The 23,151-nt window shown below is 41.6% G+C and overlaps 1 protein-coding gene and 1 long non-coding RNA gene across 2 annotated transcripts in view; one reads left to right on the plus strand and one right to left on the minus strand.

The window, feature by feature from the left end:
- Positions 1-23,151, plus strand: part of RPL7L1 (ribosomal protein L7 like 1) — a 304,157-nt gene that overhangs the window by 137,068 nt on the left and 143,938 nt on the right. The gene's annotated exons all lie outside the window — the stretch shown is intronic.
- LOC138719792 (uncharacterized) overlaps positions 6,609-23,151 on the minus strand; it is a 36,331-nt gene continuing 19,788 nt past the window's right edge. The window contains exons 6-8 of the long non-coding RNA XR_011337301.1: positions 19,776-19,911; positions 11,774-11,988; positions 6,609-6,750 (exon numbers count right to left, since the gene is read on the minus strand). This is a non-coding gene — a long non-coding RNA (uncharacterized lncRNA). The remainder of the gene's footprint in view (positions 6,751-11,773; positions 11,989-19,775; positions 19,912-23,151) is intronic.

The raw sequence follows: 23,151 nt of genomic DNA on the forward strand, positions 1-23,151 counted from the left end.
TCTGTTCTTTAATTTACACTTCACAACACAATTCAATTGAAGAATTTAAATAATCGTTTCCTCCAATATAAATAATAACCAGAAAAAACCACCCTAAACTTGCCTTTTCTTTGCCAGATGACCAGTTTGCTTCACTTCCCTTCCACAACTCTGGCAAATAGAGCAATTCCATAAATCTACAGCTCCTGCCTGGAAGCACAACCTCAGCAGTGAACTCCAAGTTAAAGTATAAACTCATCTTTTATTTCTATTTTAAGATAATATTTAATTAGGTAGGGCTGAAGGATACACACAAAGTTTGCCGGTAAATGTTGCCTTGTAGATTTTTGTGGAAAATAAGTCTGGAAGAACAAAATTAAAAAAATAAACCACCATGCTGCTATTAAAGCTTTAGAGAAGTTTACAGATCAGCCTTGTATGAATTGATGCTTTTGAAACTGAAATGGAAACAGGATAAATGAACTGGAGTGCAGAGAAACTGAGATACTGCTCACCTATGGCAACGGAAAGAGATTTCTGCCACCAAAGGGACATGCTTTTCACTCACTCCTCTCGATTTTTCCTTCTTCTAAACCATGCCAATATTATGTCTTTTTTCAGCTTAAATTAATTTTAGTCTCTTGGGTTTGGAACAGCTTCTGATTTTAAGCAGACCTTCACAAGAGTATTAAGGGACAGATTTTGCTCACTAAACAACACAGAGAGCAATGATTTCAGAGCTGCACATCCTGTTTTAGCTATTTCCACTATCAGGAAAAAAATGAGTTGACCTACTTGTATGATATAAAAATAGTCAAGGATCTTTAAACAAAATCAATGTAATCGAGCTGAAAAGAAATGGAGATGTGTAATGTGCTCACAGCATAACCTGGTTGGGTGCCCATCCTGGCAGTGGGAGCAGTAAAACCATCAGAGCATCACTCTGCGAACTTGAAGTAGAAGGTGCAGACGAATATATGAGACACAAAAAGAGACAGATCACGAACAATCATTTGAAAGGATGAAGTCACCTACGGATGCTCAAGCTAGAGAAGACTGAGGGGCTGCATGACAACTCTCTAACAAATACAAAAAAAATAAGAAGGGAGTAATAGTTTCTTGATGATGAGCTTGACTGGAGGCAGGGCAATCCCCAAATGACCTCTGAGGTCCCTTTCAGACCTTAGGAAAGGGATACGCTATGTGAGAATACATTTCTGAAAGCCTTCAATAAAAACAGACCATAATTTCATCTAAAGCTTAAAGTCTTTCAGGATGGTTCACAAAACAGAAACTAGAAATTTGCCACAAGAGCTGAATTTCTATTTTTTAACTTATACTGGTTTGATTCCTAGAAACCTGTGTACTTTTTGAAAAGAAAGTCTGAATTTTAACCATTGTGCCAACCTGCAAAGATTTGGTCCTTGCTTTATTCAAAACTTTGGATTTTTGGATCTAGGTGTTGCCAGTCACTTCTGTTCTTCTGATAACGTGCATAAAATATCTCTATCATCAAACTATTGTTAGAATTCTATGATCAAGTTTATTATACCTTGCTTATTTTTTACTCTATGCTATTACCCTAAGGATGAACATTAGCTACTCTGCATTGAAACTCTTGTTTTCTGCACAAAGTCCTGTGTGCTACTAAGACAGCAACAACACTCAGCTGAGAGTACCAAAACCTTCACACAGTGTAATAACTTCACTAGATGGCAGCGGAGAGAAATATTACTCTGTATAGTATCTACTTTACAATATTTTCTTTCTTTATTAGGACAAGGAAACATCCCAGTAAGCACTGCAATTTATTAGTGCTGTCTGTGTTAACGCTAGATCACAGACAGCAATGGTTTTGCCCCCACAAAAACCTGGGGCTTCTGCCCAGTTAAATCTACAAGCACATGTCTGCTAGAGCATGGACACACACGCTTCCAGCACCAACAGAGCAGCAGAGTGACATACACTCATCTTTAAAAGTCTGTGTCATAACTGCTCTTCCTCTACCTTTGTATATGTGAATAAACATCACATTTCTATTGTCACAGCTGCTAAAACAATCATAGAATAGTTTCGGTCAGAAGGGACCTTAAAGATCATCCAGCTCGGACCTCCCTGCCCCATGAATTAATACCACGGTGCATTCACAGTGGTGAAGACCAGAGAGAGACAGGAATGAGCCGTTCCCTCCCCGTGTTTGTTCTGCAGTTGGTGGAGCAACAGAGCGGATGAAACCATGTGCGGGTTTCAAGAAAGGGAATGGAAGCCTTTGATGAATGAACGCTCTCTTCTAGAAGCAGCACAATACAGCTCCACAACAAGGATGTGAACGAGCTTAACTGCACCATGGTCTTTCCCAAGTTTTCAAGTCGGAGACACCATCCCTCAAAGAGTCTAACACTGATGACAAACACAATGAAGAAAATGAGTGAAGGGTAAAAAAGAGTAAGCAAGGGATTCAAAGAGTTTTTTGAAGAATACTCTATGTTCAAAAAAACATCTTTCATTCTTAAGAACATGTTTGCTGGGAGAACTTCATGTCCTTTACAGGTCGATCGAGAAACAAAGCATCATTTTTCAGACTCCTGACAAAACTGCAAGATGCAATGCCTTAAGCAGCAAGTTCTGTAGTTTCTATGCTTCAATACGTTCAAAATTCAGTCTTTTGAATACAGAGAAGTACTGCCTGCCAGCCTTTAGAAATCAATACACCTGAACAAAAATTAAAATCCAGAACAGAGTGGATGATTCCAGCCAAGATCATGACTTCAATTAAAAGACAATCTGTAAAATTCTCCAGAAACTACAGAGTTGCCTGGCTTTATTCATGATGTTCAGAAAACACAAACTAGTATTTAGTACAATAAGGATAGGAAAAAAACTTAGTTTCTTCTAGAATCAGAGGTAAAAAAATATTTTCTAAGGTTTGCTTCTTGCTTTTGGAGAAGTGTTATATAAAAAAAAAAACAATTCACTGCCTAAATCCTATTTTCTATACTATGTCTTGTCTTTACCTTAGCGACGGCCAAGACTTTCTCCTTAGAGAGTGATACTTTGTCCTCTGACATCTCATCTGCTTGCTCACCAAACTGTTTGCAATAGCTAGCAGAGACTCAGGATATTGCAAGTAAGGATGAAAAACAAACCCAGTTCTGTTGCAAGTGACTTCTTGACTTATGCCTCCTAAGCACAAACCTCCGTTCAAAGACTTGAGCTTTTAAAAGGCATAATTCTCTATATTTACTTTTGTGTAAATATGAGCAGATGAGAAACAATTCCTTACGGAATTCATTCTGAGATTTCCCTTACTTTTCCTTTTCACTGGCTGTCGAAAAACAGAAATAGATGGAGGTGCAAAGCCCCAGGGTTTCGTTAGTGACACAGCGGGTTGGATTCTCTGCTCTGCAACCTGCACATGGCTCCAGTCAAACAAACACACACAACGCACGAGGCTGTCAGACACAGCACAACTTGTTGCCTAAACCAGCCTGATAAAAAATAAATGACTGTTCCCTAAGCATCAAGAGGTTAGTTAAAAATAAGGAGTAGATTACGTAGATCCCTAGGAGAAAATACACTCCAAGTTAGCTTGGTGGATTTCCATGAATGGAGATCTTGTAAATAACTGGCTACAATTCAATATGTTTGTGGAAGTAAATGCATTCAGCAGAAACACAAAACAGAAGACCAACGTGACAAAACAGCGACACAGCTTACGCTCACTTCAACCCCAGTTACAGGGAAATAATCATCTATCAGCACTAATGTAAGACTGCTTCATGGTCGATGCCCCAGGATGACTCCGATAGCCAATGAGGCAGTTCGGTACCCTGGTAAGAAGCCAAAGTCCTCTCAAACAGCCTAGACACTGACAAACCAGTCTTCTTGGTTTATTTATTGCACGCTTTTACTTCCTCTTTTTAAACTCTAAATTTCACCTTATGTGAGAAAAATCTGAAATGCAAAAGAAGGAAACTGTTACGCCTTATCCTTACCCCTCTCCCCCAGATGCATCCATAAATCAAGGCACTGTGCATTTGCCTGGAAGCTGTGCCACTGTAGCATTCTTAATTAAGAAACCTTAAAGTAAGCTGCTATCAATATTGATTTATGCAGGCCCCACTGCAATAAGTCATCACAATGTCTCAAGGTGCTACTGATGTGAACATAAAATCTAGACTTGCTCTGCCCACATTCAACTCAAATGAAGATTAAGAGTGAAAAGAAATCTTCACCCGTCTCTTTTCTTTTACGCAATATAAATCTGACTGTATATAGAGCTGCTTCTCTTCTTTTCCAAAACTGTACAAATATTTCCCTATCTACTTAGTTTGCATTTCTCTCCACAGAACTTGGGTTTTGTACTACCACAAAAAATGTAGTGACCTGCTTTTACCTGAGGTTTAGAAGGAGAATACGCATGATGGATACTGGTTAAATCCATCCAGAACCTGCACAGTACTCTGGAATAAGGACTGAAAATTGCTAGAGTTCGGATAAGGCATCATTACAATGAGATGCTCTCTTCCTTATCCAGTTCAAAACAGAACCGCGTACAATCAATTAAATGCATTATTAGTTTGATTGGCAGTTGCCTAGTGATCTCTGAATTAAATTGATCAAACTCTTAGTGACTTGCTCAGATTTCCTAGGAGTTCAAGCATGTTTCTCTCTTCTCTGATGGGAAGTAGGGTTTAACCATCTGGTACGTACAGGTGACACAGCCTAATTAGCTGATCAGGGCTGTAAAGAATATAATCTATCAGCAGCACTAAAAGTTTACTTTATTACTGTTTGCATTTCTGTGGTTCTAATACAACTGACATGAAAGACAGTTGTTTTTTATATGATCTCTCTGTACATTTTGTGCTTACAAGTCTCTGCAATGTAACAGAGTCCATGTGCGTGTGCTGCAGCAGAAACACAAATTTATTATGAATATTATATATTATAAATATTATAAAAATACTTATTATGAATAGCATTTTTATGGAAATGTAAAAAAAAAGAAATAAAGACACGAAAAAAAACCGTGTCTCCAGTCACGTAACATTTTTTGGTTCAGTTCAGGTTGCACAGTCGTGCAAAGCAACTCCCCTTTAATTGTCTTTTCTCCCACGCTGCACAGTTTGTATGAAATCTTTATCGCAAATCTCCTAAAGCCGGGGATCTGCCCTTATGTGCCGATGCATTGGTAAGCGCACAGCAAGAAGGAGCTGATGCATGATAATAATTTTCTCCTCCTTCCTTGGCAGTGAAGTAGCTGGAGGCAGGATTAGTTGGGTTCCACCCAGCTGCAGACCCAGGATGATCCACTGTGTAGAGCAATTTGCAACAGGCAGGCTGGCAATTTTGCAATGGATTTGCAAACATCTGTCTTTGCACTAACACGGATCAAATATTTGCAAATCAGTTCATTACTTCATTACGTTAGAAGTCAGTACATTGTTTCTTGTGTCTGTCCTGCTATCGCTATTCAGCCAAAGCGACCAGAGATTCCAACAATATTTTGAAGCCTCTCAGTTATCAGATGATGGGTGTACGAGCTATTTTTATCCCCTACCAGGCCACCCATAAGACTGCTGAAGTTTGAAGCTCTAATTTAAAGCTGCGTATTTTTACAGCAATTGTACTATGCCTTGATCAGGTTCTGATGCTTAAACAGCAGTGAAATGGAGCTGAAAACAAGAGTGCCAATTTACAAACTAACCTAAAGTCTTATAGATCAGTAAATACTTGAACGAAATAGATTATAACAGAAAACCCTGACAGACGCTTAGTTACAACATAAGCAGTGGAATAATAAGGTAGTATTTTTATCAATCCAAACCCAATTCTCTCTCAGAAATGTATTTCACATCACAGCATCTCATTCCTATTCAGATTTGTATTATGTTTTCTAGCTAGTGTTTAAAAAGAAATATTTGAGTTAGTAAGCTTATTAAACTTTCTTGCCACCCTTTTCTTTCACCAGCAAGGAAAATTTTCTGTGCTGCGTTGCTTGCCATGGGCCATAGATGTGAGTTTTGAGCTTGTACAGTCACACGCTCTTTGTGTTCTCCATGTAACATGTTACGTGGGAACGAAAAGCCATCACTTTTGTGGAACTGGATGAATTGTATAAATTTTACTTCTGAATTGCTCTGGAAATTTGAAATTGTTAGGTAATTAAGAAACCCATTCAGATGTCTTTCCAGTCTTTCATTTGCTGTCTTTGATGCATTTGCCACTGGGTTTTTCACAGAATATTAAGCTTTCCATATGGTTTCATTTACATTTCTAACGCAAGAGACCTAGATTGGCACCACGCGTAGTTTAGGTCTCAATTGTAGGTCACATCTAACCAGGGGACACTTAGAAAAAGAACAAGTCCCAGCACCTCTGTGGTTAGCCCTGCTGAATAATTGATGCAGTAGCTGAGTTTTGCTGTACAGATGTTGGTAATTTGCTATTGAAAACCACCAGTATCAAACTGTCAGAGTCAAGAAATGGCTTTAATTATTTCCTCCCTGGAGCAGTAGTAGCCATTACTTGAACACTGCCAAAGCTGGAATGTGTTTGTGCTGGTGATTTCTTAGCAGATTGAGGGGAGGCAGCTTACCAGCACTTGCCAGCGCTGCTGCTGCTGTAGATTCGCTCCCTTGCTGGGGAAAATGCAGAACGGTGCGACTGCTTCGGCGAGGGCTACATCATCTGGAGACCACCTTCACGAACTCCTGGTATTTCCCCTGGCCAACGAAGACTAATGTTGTTTTTCTGCTTCATTGAGCACTGAAAATAGAAAATAAATCAGACAGAAAGCTCTTGGAAATAAGGATACAGGAAAAATCTTCTCTGGAAGTGAATAGTTAAATAAAAAATTGGAAGCAACAGCAAACGTGGTGGAAAGCGGCAGGGCTAGAGCAGGATTCTCACTGTCACTCTTGAAAAGCGCTGCCCAGACTCTCATATCAACTTGCAGCAATGGGCATAAATAAAACCCTAGTCAAAACCTCATAGCTTATAAAATAAGTCTAGAGCAGGTTGAAATATTTTTAAGAGTTTATAGCAATTTTAACATTATTCTCTGTCCTTCTTCAAACAGAGCCAAAACCCAGAAAAATTAAATACTGATGCTAATGTGAACATTTCCACAGAATCTGCAACAGGCTTTGGCTTGTGCTTCAAAAGAAAAGAAAAGCCCTTGAAAATAACTCCTAGGCTAAGACTTCTATTCTTCATTCCCATGCTGTATGGATTTGGGAAGGCTATGTAACCTCTGCACCCCGGACGTTATCTCGTCTCTGAAGTGGAATAAGGATTTTCTCCCTAAATGACTGCAAGGCTTTTTGTCCCTCTGACAGAGGACATTAAGAAACACAGGTGCAAAGTTTCTGTGACGTCTGGAAGAGTTTGTCTCCTAGAAGAGCACAGAATGATCAGGACGCTCATGCAAGAGCCATACGCTTGGCTGGCAATAAACTGCCCTTCCTTTGAAGCTCACACTTTGGATATTTGTGCATGTAGAGACCTAGTGTGTTTTCCCACGTGCAGTAACCTCTTCTTCTGCTGACTGCGCATCACAGACCGGCACAACATCACAAATGCAGCATTAATGGGCTCAGGGTTGCTCAAGAAAGAAGGGCGGAAGGCAGGGAGAAGCAAAACACTGCTTTATAAAATAGAAGGAACATTACAAGGAAAACCACTCTAAAGAAATATGTTGGGGTGCCTTGTCTGGAACTATTTGGCAGCCTCAAAGTCTTTAAGTCATTAAAAATTCACCTCTAAGTTGTGCAATACATTTGCTATTCATTTAGCTAATGTTTATAAGTCCTAGCAAGGATCTTCTGACCCAAACCGTTCCATGATTCTATGAACGCCTTAACTACACCAAATTTTCCTTGACTTTAATTTTAATTTCCTTTCTTTTTAAGTCAGCAATAAAACTGAAAAATATTGAGGGGAAAAAACCAGAACCAGTTGCTCCATTAAAACAAGCAGCTCGGAAAAGAGAGAAGGAAAATGGATTTTCTTCACACCTCCACTGAAATAAAGCCCTACAGGTTCTGTTGAGGTTTTGATCAGGCTTCTGCCACGAAGGTGATAATTTCCAATAGCAGCGATCACTGCTGCTCGAGTATAGCGCAGTGATGAGAACAAACACTGTGTCATAGGCTGTTTGAAAAGATAATAATTTTTGTGATAAAGATAATAAGTTTTGTGATAAGAAGATATTAAAGCTCTGCTGTTATCCCTCCACGATGGCTAAGAGCTGGTGAAGCATTGGCACAGGCTGCCCAGTGGTGGAGTCACCATTCCTGGAGGGGTTCAGAAAAGGTGTAGACGTGGCACTTCGGGTCATGGTTTCTCAGGCACAGTGGTGCTGGGCTGATAGCTGGACTGGAGGAGTTTAGAGGTCTTTTCCAACCTTAATGATTCTATGATAAATAATCATAAGTTACGAAATGCTATTATCTCTGAACAGGCAAAAATTGGTTTGGTTGCAACAGGCATGTCTCGCGTGTGGTGTATTTTAACCACAAAACTGATACCTCTGTACAGAGTTTGGTGTGCTCGCCCTTCAACTCGCAGCTGAAACTATTTTAGAGTTTTGTTGAGAACGTCAAGATTTGATGAATGGAGATTAATGATTAAAATATTTCAGCCTTTCTAAAGTCCTCACACAATGTGATGGCAAATAAGTCTTCAAAGAGATTTATTTTTGTTCCTAGCAGCTGGATACCTAGAGCCTGCCATTCCTGAGGGAGTCCCAGAGATCTACTTGATGATGGGAGTGTTTCACAGCTGTAAGAGCCTCGGAGTGTTAAACAATGGCTTGAGCTGTAACATATTCTAGTGACTAGACTCTTAAAACCCTGAGGCTTCTTAATTGCCTACAGCCAGCATGCTTATCGCTGGAAACCTGTGAGCTCCCATGCTGTAACATGAGGCAGTGAGAGCCTCTTAAACCCAATTCAGTTACAAGGAAATGAGTCCAGATTAGGGGAAAAAAAAAAAAAAAAAAAAGACTCTTCCACCTCATTATTCTGCTGTCAGAGGTGTGGGTGGGCTTGCTTACATAGGTGTGATGGCCCTGTTCCTGACAGACTCCAGGAAGGGTGACAATTTTTGAGCTTGAGAAGGTGCAGATGTGAACAAGACCTGTGATGGATGAACAGTGCGCACCGGTTCCTACAGAACAGAAACCAGCACATGGCAGAGAAAGCAGCCAACAGCCACTTCCCCAGTGCACCTACAGCAACGAGATCTACCTGTTGTCAGTGGCAGGGTGAAGTCCTCATGGACCATTGTGACGGTGCCAAAATTAGAGCTGTAAAAACAGATCCTGCACCATCTCTTCACAGAAGAAAACACCTGAAATGGGCATCACCAATGCCCTGCTCCACAAGGCATAATGGCATGGGTGTTCCTAGGTTGTGGATTGCTGGAAAACGGCAGGAGATGAGGGGAGACCTTGTTGCTACCTGAAAGAAGGTTGTAATGAGGTGGGTGCTGGTCTCTTCTCCCAAGTAACAAGGGGCAGGATGAGAGGAAATAGCCTTAAGTTGCACCGGGGAAGGTTTAGTTTGGATATTAGGAAGCATTTCTTTACTGAAGGAGTAGTAAAGCACTGGCACAGGCTGCCCAGGGCAGTGGTGGAGTCAGCATCCCTGCAGGGGTTCAAGAAGTGTGTAGAGGTGGCACCTTAGTTTAGTAGGCACACTAATTTTGGGCTGACAGTTGAACTGGATGATCTTAAAGGTCTTTTCCAACCTTAATGATTCTATGATTCTATCAGTATTACAGGCGTTTATGGTCCACAGAGAAACATTCCTTATTATCACTTGTGCAGGAAAACAGGTGTGAAAATTAATTGTTTTTTCTACCTCCAGAGAATATTTATTTGCAAGGCAATTACTCAATTAAAAGCATTTCGATTTTGAATGTGAATGGAAATTAACCTTGGACAATGCCAGAGAAATATTTGTGAAGTCACGGTGGCAGAAGCCGAGCTGTTGTAAAGCACTTTTTATAAGCCTTGTGCACATTTAAAAATCACTTTGAAACTCTCATCAAAGATTTAATTACAGGCTCTGTAGTGATCTGTGTTACCAGGCCTTGATTATTCTTGCAAAATATGCTCCATTAACTCACATAGGATGGAGTTGTCGATTTAAATAGCTTCAAAGTATTATAATTAAAATTAAATAACCATAAACAAAATTAATGAATAACATTTTCTGGTTCGTATCCCCAGTTTTTATGGACTCTATTCACCAGCTGATTAGTATGCCCAAAGTAGTCATTTCCTATCATGCAATCATAATCCTGAACAGCAGCACTTGTGGATGCAATTGTGCTCAATACCCAGATGAGAGAGAATCAAACTACACAAAGTTCCAGTACTGTCTTCAACTCAAAAAGATCTTACAATGAGTGTCCTACTGATAGAGAAGATAAATTGATTAATGACTGTTCTTAGGAGGCAAAAGAATCTTCACTGAATCTAGCATCTTTGTAAAAGTTATCTGTTAAAATATTTAAGACAGGTTTCCAAATTTCTTGTGTAGCTTAGTTTTTTACTCCAGGACAAGACACTTTGGGGGATACTGTTTGCACTAAATGCATTTGCATTGTTTGCACTAAAAATAGTATTCTAATCACCCTAATCGTATCCTTATTTCAGGTAGGCAGTAACAAGGCCAGAACTAATCTACATTAGAAATAGCTACATGTCCCCTGGAAAACTCATCTTTTTAGAACCTCATAGTTAACTGTCATATTATAAAACCTAGTGTGACCTTTTGGGTCAACATGAAGCAGCATTTTGTTTGACAATAATGTATTATTCTTGCTCTGTTTTGATGTGTCTTAGTGCTACACATAGTTTTGGCTTGTAATTTTCAGTGAACATCACGCTGTCTTGCCTCAGTCATCTGCAGCATCTTACAGTCATGGAACAGACCTCAAAGCCCATCCAGTTCCACCCCCTGCCGTGGGCAGGGACACCTCCCACTGGATCAAGGGCTCCAAGCCCCATCCAGCCTGGCCTTGAACACCTCCAGGGACGGGGCAGCCACAGCTTCTCTGGGCAACCTGGGCCAGGGCCTCCCCACCCTCACAGGAAAACATTTCTCTCCAAGATCTCATCTCAATCTGCCCTCTTTCTACTTAAAACTGTGCCCCTTTGTCCTGTCCCTGCCCTCCCCCAGCCTTCCTGTAGCACCCTTTCAGTACTGGAAGTACTTTAAGTACTTCTTTAAGACTTTTATCACAGAACAATTCAAGATTCTTTGATTTTTTTTCTTCCCCAGAAATACAGACTAGGTAGGATGTCTGACTTACTGTAAAAAAGAATAATTCGCTAACGTAGTGTCAGTCAGTTTCCAGGTACCACATTTTGAAGGCAGAAAATTTCAATCATTTGGGATGTAAAAAAATGCTAATAGTGCCAATTCTGAAGGCATTAGTTCTCCTGTATCACTGTCCCAGAAATCAAACTGCATCTGAAGGCAGATGAGATGAACACATAAGAATTACCTGAGCAAAATAATAAAGTATAAAGAAGTATTTTCTGTGAAAGAGGGGAGATACTTCCAGTGAAATCCTCAGTTTAGAAAGGCCACTTCTCTACATGGAATGAATAAATAGAATAGCTCATCGCACTCTGTGGATGCTAACCATTTTTACAATAAAGGGATACTCTATGAGGGAAAACAACAGTTCTGCAGCCTCCCATTTCTCCAGGGACAATGCTGACCCCAGTTTTGCTCTAGCAAAGTCTTCAATTCCTCAGAAAAATCACACTTACGTGTTTACTGAAGTAGTTCGGCACGCTTCTTTCCTGGATGTTTCCTGGTAAAATGGGAGCTACTGCCTTGATCCATGTGGCTTCACCTGAAGTGAGAGGGAACCTTCCCGCCTAGGTGGGAGTGAAGCCCTCACCTTCTTGAGACACTGACCGCAGCTAACAGTCACACAAGGCTGCTCAAAGCTGATCTTCTCTCCTTGGCAAGACCTTGACTGCTGTAAGAAAGAAAACTAAAATAAATCCTCATATATTTGGGACTGGAGAAATGGGGGAGCTTTTCTTCACTGTGGGAGACCAGTTACTGCGTGTTCCAGTAACTGAGAGCCTTCAGGTGTTTTCCCCCCTCAAGTGTTTAAGTGAAAATAGATGCAGATAACGATGAATATAACTTCCACCTGAAGCTTTTACAGGATCAGGCCTGTGGGGACGTCGATTGCAGTGTGTCCTCAGCTGTGGAAGAGAGACAGGTGCAGGCTAACAAAAAAGGCTTGTTATAATCACTCCTCTTCAATGCAGCTGGATGAACAAGAGCAGAGGTTTATTTGGACCACACTTGGAAAATGGGAATTTCCATCTTTTTGTTCTCTTCTTAATGTACTGCGCAGAAAGGTCACTTGTTCTGGCAGTGGCCAGCATCTGACATCTGAGCAGGCCCTTAATGGGGGTAAATTGCCAGAGTTCAGCAGTATGAACAGCCGCAGCAGCACTCACCGGCTGAGGATCCGCTCAAAAACGCTTTTGATTAATTTCCTGTTACTGGGTTGGTCTTCAAATAGCTCTGGATAACTTCCTGGCAGCACAGTTAAAACCCCATTTGCAGAGTGGCATTTCCATAGTTTTGCCTTTGATTCGGAAGCCAGCACTTGATGCTTCCTCTTGATGGTATTCACTCACCTCTGTCGGTGGCCTCAGTGGGGGGCTGACTGCAAAACCTTCCGCTGCAATCCGTACCACCACCACACAGAAGAGCAGCAGCATTAGTGCCTCCTGTCCACCGTCTGCTCATTTTCCCCTTGTGTATCTACCACTTACAACTCACTCAGTGCAAGCAGGTGAAGGGAGATGTATTTGAGCAGCAGAACCCAGAATTCACACAGTGAACTTCAGAATAAGGTCTTCTTTTTTACAAGGTTATAATACCAGGATTATGAGCTCAATTTCTCTGTCACCTACAAGAACTCTGATGAAGCGTAACCAAACTCAGTGAAGCCGCTCTTGATGGAAAATACGTACCATACTTAGCAGAGCCCAGTGGAGTCTTCACCGTATGTATAAGGAGTTCATCCTTCATGCCCTTCTTCCTCTGGCACACAGAGCTGGATATTGTAAATACGATGCCCCTTCATTTCACAGTATGCGCTTACGACTCTTCAAGGATTTGTTGTTCAATTATGATGGCAACTTTCAGCAGCAAAGAGAAGGTTCTGAAGTGACCTTATAGCGACCTTCCAGTCCCTGAAAGGGGCTACAAGAAAGCTCGGGAGGGTCTCTTTAGAAAGGTTTGTAGTGATAGGATGAGAGGGAAGGGCTACAAAATTGCTGAGGAGCAGGTTTAGACTAGGCATAAGGAGGAAGTTCTTCAAGACGAGGGTAGTGAGGCACTGGCACAGGTTGCCCAGGGAAGCTGTGGCTGCCTCATCCCTGGAAGCGTTCAAGGCAAGGTTGGATGGGCTTTGAGCAACCTGGTTTGGTGGGAGGTGTCCCTACCCAGGGCAGGGAGGTTGGAATTAGATGATCTTTAAAGTCCCTTCCAACCCAAACCATTCTATGATTCTATGATTTGTATGACCAACAAGTACTGATTAAATGCAATGGAGAACCATCTCCACAATACATTCTATGAAATCCTTAAGGATGTTTTGTCACGTGCGGTTATTTGGACTAAAACCACTCAACTGCAGTATTTTACAGTAATATGACTTTAAATACAGCTGTAGTACAAGTGAGATTTAAAGTCTTTCATTTACTGCAAGCAGGTGAAGGAAGATGTATTTGAGCAGCAGGAACCAAAATTTGCACACTGAACCTCAGGAAAAGATCTTTTCTACAAGGTTGTAACACCAGGATAGTGAGCTCAATTTTTCCTATCACATACATAAATTCTAATCAAGTGTAACTAAACCAAACTTGGTGAAGCTACTGTTGATGGACGACATGTACCATTCCTATGATAACCTGGCGCCGGCAAGTGGTCTCCTTTTCATACCCATGCTGTATAACTGAGATTTGAGTTACAGTCGTATGTAAAACTGCATGAACAACAAAAGGTGGAAAGGGATCACTGCTTCAAACAATAAGAAGTGTTAGGGAAAAATCATGGCAGCTTGAAGGCAGAAGGAAGGAGATACTCTTTGGGCTTCTCTCTTGAATCCTAGTGACCACCCCCAGGTAGGTCAGTGGAGGTGGAACAGGGGCAGGACCCCGAACCACTGGTTTAGGTGCAGTCCTTGCCCCCTCTACTTCCTGGCTGTTATTCCAGGTAGAAAAGTAACTGACAGAGATGGGGGGGAGAGGACAAAAAGGAAAGGATAGCATTTTATGCCAGATTTGGAGCCACAAAGTGATAGTGTGGAGACAGAAAAGGGTTCACGTCCCAACCTGCCTGTACTCCATCTGTTTGCAACAGGATACGTAGTCCCTGTGTAAGCACAGGGAAAAGGGATGAGGGAGGGGGATTGTTATTGCACATTCGTGTAGATTTTGAAAGGAGGAAACCAAGCAAGCTAAAATTAAATATAATTTTCTCTTTTCCCCCACAGACTCAGTCTGGCTGGATGCCAAACCGCATTTTGGAGGGGTGAGAAAGGCCCAACATCTGCTTCTGGTGTAACTGTTTGTATCTTCACTCTAGGAAAATTAGGTTTGAAATAATCTCGAATTGTCTGACACCTGTATCCTATTAGAAGTGACACATGGAAACACCTTTAGCGCACCGAATTTAGCAGCATGTCAACAGTTTAAAGTGAACAGGAAAAAAACCAACCCCAAATCGGTAACAAAAATTTCTTCCCAGTTTCTGCTGAAACAGATCTTGTGTCATTGCACAGGATCAGACTGCAAGCTTGATCCATAAATGTAATGGGGTTTGAACCAGTAGTTATAACATGGTTTGTGTCCCTAGCTAGAGCTGGATTTCAATTCAGCATGCGTCCCAAGGTGACTGATGTCAGTATTTCGAGCTCAGTGGAGGCTCACCTATGGGTCGGGTGCCAGCCAGCATGTAGGACATGGACAGTTCAGGAACTCCTTCTCAGAAGGTCACCTAGGAATCTGAAGTTTAGCAACTTGCAGCTTATGAGAATAGCAAGCAGGTCATATCTTATCTGTTTCAAGAAAGGGATTCAAATACCTGCACAGAAGATAAATCCTGCACGACACAGCAGTTTGCTGGTTTTTGGACATAGGAAAACCAAATGAACTCCGAAGTCAGCTTTTTGCTGCATCATCTGTGCACCTCCCTCAGTGCAGATGCTGAAGGGCACGCAGGGCTTTATTTTAAACTCTCTTCCCAAACCCATGTAATCTCCCTCTTGTTTAGGAACAGATCTGATAACCTTTTCCCAGATAACGTACTGACAATAAGATTCACATTCTTCTGAGAATGACATTCATTAAAATTCATAAAACTTCATGACTTTGATAAGGTTTACTACCTTAAAGCACACCCTCCCTTACAAAAACAGATGTCTTCTCATTCATAGAATCGTAGAATGGTTTGGGTTGGAAGGAACCCTAAAGCCCACCCAGTTCCAACCTCCCTGCCACGGGCAGGGACACCTCCCACTAGATCAAGTTGCTCCAAGCCCCATCCAACCTGGTCTTGAACACCTCCAGGGATGGGGCAGCCACAACCTCTCTGGGAAACCTGGGCCAGGGCCTCACCACCCTCACAGGAAAAGATAGGCAATATCTTACAAGCACCCATAGCTGAAAAATATCAGGGAAACCTGGAGCACAATGAAACCTCTTTGAGGTGGAATTTATTCTAAGAGAACAGCTCCAGTGCCACAGCCTGATTTTTCAACAGTTTAACGGAAACTGCTCACGCAGTCTTCCTGATGTTTGAAATTCTCAGCTTAGAAGGAAAAAAATCCAAAGAGAATAGATCCCTACAAGCTTCCCAAGAAAGAATATCATAAACTGCTCTGAGCGAAACGTGTGCATGCATCAGAGGAAGAGCTTTGGAGCCACATGAATTTGAATGAAGGAAGCTCACAGCTCCACGTTGCAAACAGCATTCTAAAAATGATGGTACGTGTTCCCCCAAAAGGAAACTACAAATCACCTACTTGAGTTATTAAACAACAGCAACAGTCTGAAGGGAACAGTATAAGACAGGCAGGCATTCTTCATTAGGAATGTCTGAGCAGAGGATTTACCCTTCTAAAGTACATATGTCTATAACAGAAATAGATGGGAGAAAATATGGGTGCCTTCTAAACACTTGTTCTACTTTAGGTCCACAAAAAAAGTTTCAAACAAGGAACCAACGTGAATGTAATAAAGTCACAAAATTGTAGTTTGGTCACCTTACAGGTGAGGTTCAACTGGAATGCAGATGCCCATCCTTGCTATTTGGATGTGTCAATATTGATCCCATTCCAACATCAGGATAACCTAACCCCTTCCCCATGAGCAGCTTGACCTCTGAGACAGACTTCAGCTACTGGCAAAGATCCCCCGCACATCCCACAACCTGTTTATCCCAGCTGAAATCTCTGTAAAGAACTGAATCAACAGATGCACATTTGTAAGTGTAAACACAGGCTGTGAAACTCCAAACTGAAAAGCCAGCACAGCCTCCTTGTATATCCCAACTGCCATTTTTGAACTTTCAGAAGTAAATTTTGCCCAGAAGTCCATGTAAGACATGATCAGGAAAATTGACACAGAGATCTCCTTGCTAGATACGCTGCTGGTGATGTGGCAAGAGCAAGACTGGAGTGTGAGATTTCCCCACATCTCATCAATAAGTTATACAGGCAAATAAGTCATACAGAGAGAAATCCACAGTGTATCCCTTTTATAAAAGGGGCTATGTTATATATATGCATGTGCCAAAGGCATACACTGAGCTACAACCATGTTTCCAACAGTCTCCTGGGATGTGGACCCTGCACATCAGTTCTTAGCTGGATGCATGTTTTCAAATACGTTTGTAAAGGGCTGAAAGGCCTGTTTAAATAGAAATGCTGGCTGTTTCGGAAAAATACGAGAGAAAACATCACAGCTGTGCTTCACTGATGGGCACAGGAAACGGGAATGGGCATTTCACAGACATTTCAAGTATATTTGTATATGTTATTAATATAAAGTAGATTCACTTCTAATTTATTGATTTAACAAGACGTGCACTGCTAAGGTCAAAGTCTTCTTAAATGCCTTAAAGTCTAGTATTAATCATTTTCTTACCTCATACATCAAAACTGTCTTTTAACTTCACTCGTAGATGGCCTGAGTGCACAAAAACCCAACACAGAAAAGAAACTTTCTAAAAGAGCAAAATCTTCTGTCAAACTGAAACAAGTTCCCTCCTCCCTGGTACCATTAATGCTTTCTGATTTCTGGAAATGTTATTCAGTTTGTCTTCCAAAAAGTCATTGGATTGGAAAAACAAAAGGGTTGTTCGCTCTATACTTTCAACGGAAAATGTTTATGACAACATGATTATGGAGAAAAATGCGAGCAGACCCAAGTATAATAATAATGGACATTGTCAGTGTTACCAATCTGACTGATTTTTTTGCTTTCTGAAAGGCTCAAATTAAACCAACTGATGCTATTCACTAACTCAATAAACTCTCTGTTGCTCGGAGCAATGTGAATTTGAACTCACTGGATTGGAATTTTGAGACTCTTTCTCTGAGTTCATTTGGAGACGCAGCATGTCTGAGTAGGTTTGTGCTCTACCAGCCAAGCAGACGCTTCGTTTTTGCAGAATATATTCAGTTTGTATTTGTCTGGCACAAGTTACTCAGCAAGTCTGAGAAACTTGACCGCAACGTGTTATCACCGGCAGAGATTGTTCTCCACTGAACATGCAAATGGGACTTCTGAGAACACGTGGGTTTGTTGCTTTCAGGCACAATTTGAGGACAGATTGCTCATACACTGACAATGTGACCCGATATTGATGTTCATCTGATTTTTATAGTGATCCCATAACATATTGCATCTATCAAACAATTACCTTGTCGGTAGCTCTTTAAAGTCTAGAAACTTCTACAGGCACAAGCAGCTTTGTTGGCGCATGTCATTCCCCACACCAATAACTTGCAGCTGGGAAAACAACAACCTCATTCGTACTTTGTTGGGCAACAAGATGTCCTAACAAGTCCTTGTGCAGAGAAAATCCAGGCTCGTGAAAGTATTTGTTTGCTTATTTTCTGGGTTTCCAGTTGATTCTTGTTGTGCTCTAACCCAGGGATCACATCCTTTAACCTATTATGTTGAAATTATGCTGAATTTTGTTATTGACTTCAGTTGAAACAGAAAAGAACTTCAGCTCAACATATACCTGGCTGCTTAGGTAAGTCTCCAGCTGGCTGAAACCCTACAGATGCATAGATCAAGCCCTGTCTTACTCTGGCCCTGGTACTTCTAAACTGCAGTCTTTTTTATAATATCCAAAAAGGACTCCAAAAAGGCATACAGGTTTTAAAATAAACTGTTTTCTTTAGCTTCTAAGGAAATTGAGAGAAAAGCTGCACCTTCTTTCCCCCCCCCCACTCTTGCTGGCACGCATTTAGAACCTACTATTTTGTGTATATTCTGGTTATCATTTTGCCTATGCATATCTGCATTCCTAGCACACTCTAGAATCAGAAATCTCATGGAAGTTCTTTACAGGACAGATTACACTAGGACAGCTAAAGTCCCTACATTGGTCACTTTAAATCAGTTAAAGCTATTCATGTAAACTGTTAACATGTCCAAATGGAACCCTAAAGCTGTGTCCAGGCAGGCAGCAAACGCTCTTCAAGGTTTTATCCCTCCCCGAGGACTGCAGTCGAGCCACAGTGGCACTGGCACATCTCAGCAGCCCCATGGACACAATTACATCTCTTCCCTTCATAAACACCTTGGTCCTGATCCAAAGTACTCCACCACATGCTTGTATCTGTGCATGCCTGTAGACTTTGTGAAGGCAACGCAACTATTACAAGAATATTCTACTGTGAGACTCATCCTGCACATCTCTGTATTCTTTCCTTTACCTTCTCTAACCTAAATGTCTAGACAACTTATTCTGCACATCTCTGTATTCTTTCCTTTACCTTCTCTAACCTAAATGTCTAGACAACTTATTCTCCCTGACACAGAAGAGCTTATTTTTTGCTATGGTCATGCAGAAAAAACTTCATTAGCACCAAAATAAAGTAATTAAATAGATGAGCAAGAGAAACCAACTGCATGAAACTTCCTCCATCACTTCTACTCTTTCCTTTTTGAAACAAGGATCCTGCTCCTCAATAGCCTGTGAAGCAGCCACTGTTACACTGTCATTCTAGTAGTATCAATAACAGCCAAAACATTAGGAAGCACATAATATAATTTGCTATATTATGAAGTGTTTGGATAGCAACAGTGAAGTTACTGTTTTTTACGGCTTCTCAGGATTTATAAAGGAAAAAAAAAAAATCACAATTTTACTTCGTCCATTTACCACACCATCATCACCATGTCGCCAGTGAACAGCCCAAATTTTCACACCACAACAAATGACACCCTCTTTAATTCTGCTATCTTATTTTTTACAAAAGAGTGGAAAGGAATACAGACTCTGTCAATCCGAATAACAGCAGGGGTTTCCAATGCTGCAGTGGTTTCACTAAAATGAATTTAGACATGCTTTCAACCGCAAGTGGTTAAAAACTGCTCCAGAGTCATCCCTGTCTCCAGTAGCCTGTTGGATTGCGTCGGGGAGATAACGGATTGATGCTATTACCGATCTTGGCCAAGTGCTGCTGGTGGAGTGCTCAAGGTCATTCACGGTGCTTACCTCTGCATGTGCTGGGTGATGTACAGCAGCGCTCAGCCGCACTGATGGGTCCATCGCTCTTGAAGGCAGTGACCAATGTTGAGCAGCTGGTTGAAAGGCTGTTTGATCTTCCCACTGCTTTGCAGGCAACACCACGCTGCTCAGGGCAGAGGGAAGGAAAAAAAACACCACTATTGAAAAGATTTATCAGCAAATGTAGTAGATCCATGCTTGACCTCCGTATCTTCTCTTGTTCCCCAAAGGCAGCACGTGTAAGATATTTCCTGCCTTTCATGTTACTGAGTGGAATGCATCATGAAGTCCAAATTTGCAACCTGCTGCCTGTTTTAGTCATTAGGCCCGACTTTCTTTGTCTCTTGATGAGAGCTGCAGCCAACTGTTCACTGGTGTAATGCATAACTTTTTCAGGATATACCCTCCCCCTGAACAAATGAACAACAACAACAAAAAACACCTAGGCTGAAAGTTAAAATTCATTCAGCTGAGGCTGCTGGGTCATATAGTACCAATAATAAAAGATTATTCCATGAGCAGCAAAATTAGCAGAACCTGATTTCCTCTCTATTTTTGCACTTTGTCCCCTAAATCTCCTTCCAGCACAAGAAGCCTGACCATCTGCTCTTCTCCTACATCAGCCTGAGCTGCAGTTGCCTGCAGCGGTCAGGCTGGAGCTGGAGACATGGGTTTGCCCAGCAGCTCCTGTCAAACCCATAAGAAAACTGATGTTTTCTGATGGTGCTTCTGTCAGTGTGGACATCAACGTGCATATTTTTCCTTCTATCCAGCTCCCAGCACTCACAGATCTCATACGCAATTAAGGTGATTAAATCCCATCTCAAATGTCGTCGAAATTGCTGAGCCATTTCCAAGGTTATGACGGGGAGACTGGCCGGCAGGTTGGGAGGCAGAGCACAGAGGGCGAGGTTAAAAGCAGCCCGTTCTTCTCATTCAGTATAAACTTCCAAACCCTCACAATGGTAAGTAAACCAGCCTTTGACTATGTTGCACTCACAGTATTTTTTTTTGTATACTAATTTGACAGCAGTCAGTGCAAGCAAGTTGAAAAGACGTAAAGGTCAACTCGTCCGTTCATCTGCAAACACAACTGTGTCATTTATCCATGACCCACCTTGGAACTCAGAGATGGGCTTTTTAATGATTTGGCATTTCAAGTCAGAAAACCATCAGAATATCTGCCAGTTTTCTCATTCAGTTAAAAATGTTGATCTAATGGGAGGAAAAAGCATTGAATTCACTTTTCCTACAACAGCAAGACTTTTGGTCTTTCCCTTTTAGGAAAAATTGCGGGATCCCAGACATGAGTCACCTTTTTGGAAGAAAAGGGCAGAATATCCCAACAATGTTTTGCACAAGGACTTCACCAGGAAGTGAACATTCACAACACTTTAATGGGAAGTGTCTGGTTATGCTATGCATCTCTTGGGCTCCTTCTGTCCAGCCTTTGCCAGATCAAGTCCAATTACTCTGAAGGTTGTGAGCCCTGGTGGAACACGGATGCTCAGGAAGTTCACACTGTTGTGTTCCCAGCTGCAGATAACACTCTGCAGTTCAGTCCCTCTGCTGTACACTGCAGGCTAATAGCCTAAATTATTCTGTTGGGAATTACTTTCCCAAAGGTTAGAGTAATTAATCAACTCTCATTACGTCGTTTAGTTCTGGATTTTCTCATTAATTTTAAATGGATACTAAACAGGGGGAATGATTTTTGGGTGTTAAGAATTACAAACATCTCTAAAGCAAGAAGATCCTTGCTAACAGTCATGCTCCTCTAATTCAGTCCAGTAAAAAATGTCTAAGAGCTGCCAACAGAACAATAAGAACTGCTTGACTGACAGCCAAAGCAGGTTATCTCACTAGTAAAAATTATTTAGCTACTTTATGACTCATGGAGACTTGTGTCCCCTCCAGTCACATGAGTTAGTTATAAAGCTTTGCGTACGGTTAATAAAACCCAAACCCTACACATACCTTCAAAACTTTAAACTATATAGCAAATCATAGAATGGTTTGTTTGGAAAGGACCTTATAGATCATCCAGTTCCAACCCCTGCCATGGGCAGGGACACCTCCCACTGGATCAGGTTGCTCCAAGCCCCATCCAACCTGGCCTTGAACACCTCCAGGGATGGGGCAGCCACAGCATCCCTGGGCAACCTGGGCCAGGGCCTCCCCACCCTCGTTGTGAAGAATGTATTCCTAATGTCTAATCTCAATCTTCCCCCTTCCCACTGAAAGCCACTCCCCCTCGTCCTATCACTTCATGCTCTTGCAAAAAGTCCCTCCCCAGCCTTCTTGTCCCTGCTTTTCGGAAAGCTGTCAGGTAACAGATGTAAATTTGGGGTTGTATCCTATGAGTGATCATGAAATTTGTTTTCTGATTTACACAGGTGGTCAAAACGGGCAGGCAAAGTTTTGAAACGTGGTGGTTGTCCCTTCTCTTTAAGGGATTTTATAATGGCAGGTTGAAAACTCTCCAGACTGTATGGGGAGTGATGTGTCTGTAATTACAGAGTTCTGAATGGCACAGCCAATTCATCTAAGCTGACAAAAATAAAGGACTAATGCCTGTGCTTGAGAACTGATATATGAGTACCTGGCTAATCCACCTTGAAGTATAGATGAGCTATGTTCTCTGCCTCAGTGACCCAGACTTGCTGCTGCTGCTTAATGCAAGTGAGGCTTAAATGCAGTACCTGGAGTGTGTATGGATGCTTTCTTAAAACAGATGTGGTAATGTAAAGTGTTAAATCCACATCTTGTGTGGCTTTTTAAATCCCATTTGGACGTGAAAATGAAATTGTCATTTGCCATATCTCGAAATCAGATATAATTCACAGACAATGAAAAGAGTATTAAAGAAAACGATATGTGATTTGGTTCTACGTCACATGTAAAAGCCAAGGTTACATGAATGCCCAAGAGTCCCTACAAATACATCAGGTTGCAATGCCAGAGCCAAACTCTCAGTTGCCAATGTACTCTCCCAGTTCTGAATCTTCCATCATTAATATGCTAGAAATATCCTTTCTAGTGTGGGAAGATGGCAGTGATTATGAGGGCACGCTGAGAGAGTTGGGGTTGTTCAGCCTGGAGAAGAGAAAGCTCCAGGGAGACCTTACAGCAGCTTCCAGTACCTGATGGGGCAACAGGAAAGCTGGGAAGGGGCTTTTCACAAGGGCATGGACTGATAGGACAAGGGGGAATGTCTTTAAATTGGAAGGGGGAAGGATTTAGACTAGGCTTTCGGATGAAATTCTTCACAATGAGGGTGGTGAGGCACTGGCCCAGCTTGCCCAGGGAAGTTGGATGGGGCCTTGAGCAGCCTGGTCTGGTTGGAGGTGTCCCTGCTAATGGG

The sequence above is a fragment of the Phaenicophaeus curvirostris genome, chromosome 4 (assembly GCF_032191515.1).
Source record: "Phaenicophaeus curvirostris isolate KB17595 chromosome 4, BPBGC_Pcur_1.0, whole genome shotgun sequence".
Lineage (NCBI taxonomy): Eukaryota > Metazoa > Chordata > Aves > Cuculiformes > Cuculidae > Phaenicophaeus > Phaenicophaeus curvirostris.